The sequence below is a fragment of the Panulirus ornatus genome, chromosome 44 (genome assembly GCF_036320965.1).
Source record: "Panulirus ornatus isolate Po-2019 chromosome 44, ASM3632096v1, whole genome shotgun sequence".
NCBI classification, from domain to species: Eukaryota; Metazoa; Arthropoda; class Malacostraca; order Decapoda; family Palinuridae; genus Panulirus; species Panulirus ornatus.
The window spans coordinates 7,115,503-7,118,720 of record NC_092267.1 but is presented as its reverse complement, the minus strand read 5'-3'; positions in this window follow the sequence as shown (position 1 = coordinate 7,118,720).

Sequence of the window (3,218 nt, the reverse complement as noted above, 5' to 3'; positions counted from 1 at the left end):
ATATATATATATATATATATATATATATATATATATTTTGTGTGGTTTCATGATAAGAATCTGACACTTCGAAACCATCATTTAAGATACGAAATCTTGTTTTGTTATTACTTGACTAGAGGCACTTAGCAACACATGCCTATGACGTCAGGCCCATTACGTCACAGGTCGATACCATTGCCACTCATGGGGGAGGTCACGCCGGCTAATTACAACTGTTTACGTGCTTATTATAACCAGCAAGTTTTCCACCATTGACGACCATGTCTGTGGTGAAGAGCACACGGGTGTTGCCACAGCTGTGGGCCGGAGAGGCCAACAGACCAAAGCTGTGGTGCACGACCCCCGTATATCACTTCTCCCCAGAGAAAGTCCAGTGGCCAAATTTATCAAAGCACTGGTGTTTACGGCGCAGAGATAGATAGATAGATAGAGAGAGATATAGATAGATGGATAGATAGATAGATAGATAGATAGAACTAGAGAGAGAGAGAGAAAGATGGATGGGGAGGGGGTGGGGCCAGACCCCTGTATCATCATCTTCTCCTCCCCTCCCCTCCCCTCCATCACACACACACACACACACACACACACACACACACACACACACACACACACACACACACACACACACGCCGGAGTTACGGGTCACCCAGTGTGTGCAGCCTTCTTCATCTTTATGGTCTTAAAGTTGTGTGGTGGTGGTCCAGGAAGAGGGGGGGGGGGGGGAGGCTCGCTCCTCCGCCCCGCCCCGCCCCGCCCCGCCGACCTAGTGTGACATTGTGGGTTTGTCTGCGTATGTAGCCAGGTTGAGGGAGGGAGGGAGGGAGGGGGGTGGGTATGGGCAGGGGAAGGGAGGGAGGGGGTTGGGAGGGTGGTATAATCAGGGGGGAGGGACGGGGGAGGTATGGCCTGGGGTAGGAGGAAGGCAGGAGATGGGTGTAATATGCAAAAACCATCACTATTGGCGTTACACACCGTTATGACAGGATATATATATATATATATATATATATATATATATATATATATATATATATATATATATATATATATATATATATATATATATTCCTATGAGTCCACGAGGGAAATGGAACGCGAAAAGTTCCCAGGTGCACTTTCGTGTAATAATCACATCATCAGGGGAGACACAAGAGAGAAATATAACAGTCAGTTGATATACATCGAAGAGACAAAGCTAGGACGCCATTTGGTAAACATGTGATTGTCCAAAACATGACTGTTATATTTCTCTCTTGTGTCTCCCCTGATGATGTGATTATTACACGAAAGTGCACTTGAGAACTTTTCGTGTTTCATTTTCCCCGTGGACTCATAGGAATATCTTGATCACGCGCAAAATTGTGATCCTTTCCAATATATATATATATATATATATATATATATATATATATATATATATATATATATATATATATATATACTTGCAATGTTCGTCCTGGAAGTTTCTAGCAGCCACCTTCACTTTAACGTCTAGGTTCCAATGTGTGTGACAAATTACTTTGTTTTCATGCAAGTCGGGCCAACGCAGTCGGCTTGGGGCCACGTCCTACTCCTCCATCTCACGGTGATACGACACCTTCCCTTCCCTTCCCTTCCCTTCCCTTCCCTTCCCTTTTCTTCCCTCCCTCCCTCCCTGCCTTCCTTCCCTTCCCTCCCTCCCTCCTAGCGTTAACTTCCCTGTGTCCACAAATGATAAGGCTTTTATCTATGATGATAACAGCCATGGAAACAAGGGGAGGTCCCTGTGTGTGTGTGTGTGTGTGTGTGTGTGTGTGTGTGTGTGTGTGTGTGGAGAGGGACAGCTAGGCCATGTCGTGGGTAAAACAGAAGGACGACACCTCACAATGGCTAAGAACAGATAAAGTTTTTCCATGATTTAAACTCAGGATATCAAAGATTTATTTTACGTTATACGATTACATAGGCTATGGCTATTATAAGCCACTATATACAGGGAAAAAACATATATACCTTCATACATGTATATATATATATATATATATATATATATATATATATATATATATATATATATATATATATATTCCTATGAGTCCACGGGAAAATGAAACACGAAAAGTTCCCAAGTGCACTTTCATATAATAATCACATCATCAGATGTATGTATGTATGGAACACCATATACCTTCTTGTATATATATTTATAACTTACTTTTTATTACGGTTTTTTATGATAAAGAAACACATTTCGTACCTCAAGTTTATCTTAGTTTTAATGCACTCTTTGTCTAGCATCATCATTCGGAATTTTGTAAGGATTCACTTCACATTTTCCCTGTACTTCTCGTATCTTTATTTGAATGTTAAACATAATTGAGATAGGGTCGAGACGCGATGCGCCATATTATGTTGCCCCCCGACGACTAACTTCTTATAATAATAATAAGGGGAATATATAATAGTACGGGTCGCGTATATGAGATGTTTTGTGAGAAACACAATGGCTAAAAGGGAAGTTTACGGCCGGTCTAATACAATGGGGTACAATATTATGGGGTACAATGATAAGAGGTACAGTAATGTGGGGTACAATGATATGGGGTACAATAGTAAAGGGTACAATAATAAGAGGTACAATGATATGGGGTACAATAACATGGGGTACAATAACATGGGGGCACATTAAGTGTAGGAGATTGGATGGTCTTGTGTTCCATTATAGTTCTTAACGGTGGAACTTGTCTCGTACTGTGTACAAAACTGTACAAAGTTTGTACCATCCTGGCGTGTGTTGTGTGCGGCTCATACTGATGTGTATATCATACTGGAGTATGTCTCATATATGTATATATATATATATAAAGTGTTGAGGGTCTAGTGATAAAGGAAAAGGATATTTGAATAGGCAAAAAGGATGGTGTGTCCTCGTACTTTGGATATCCACGATTTGGTCAAGTTCTTCTTTCATGAGCGAAGGAGAGCTTCTGTGATGTAAACGTGTTTAAATCATGGTCCAGATTTCCCAACGTATAATTAACTTTATTTTTTCCGCTCTCCGGTTGGCCCAGCTCTCCCCCCACGCCCTCCCTCCCCACCCACGCCCTCCCTCCTCACCCTCACCCACGCCCTCCCCCTCTCACAGAGTGATGCTTTTATGTTCGACCTCAGGGCGTGTGTGTGACATGATATTGGCAGTGGCTCATATGTATTCTGTATTTTACAACCTCAAC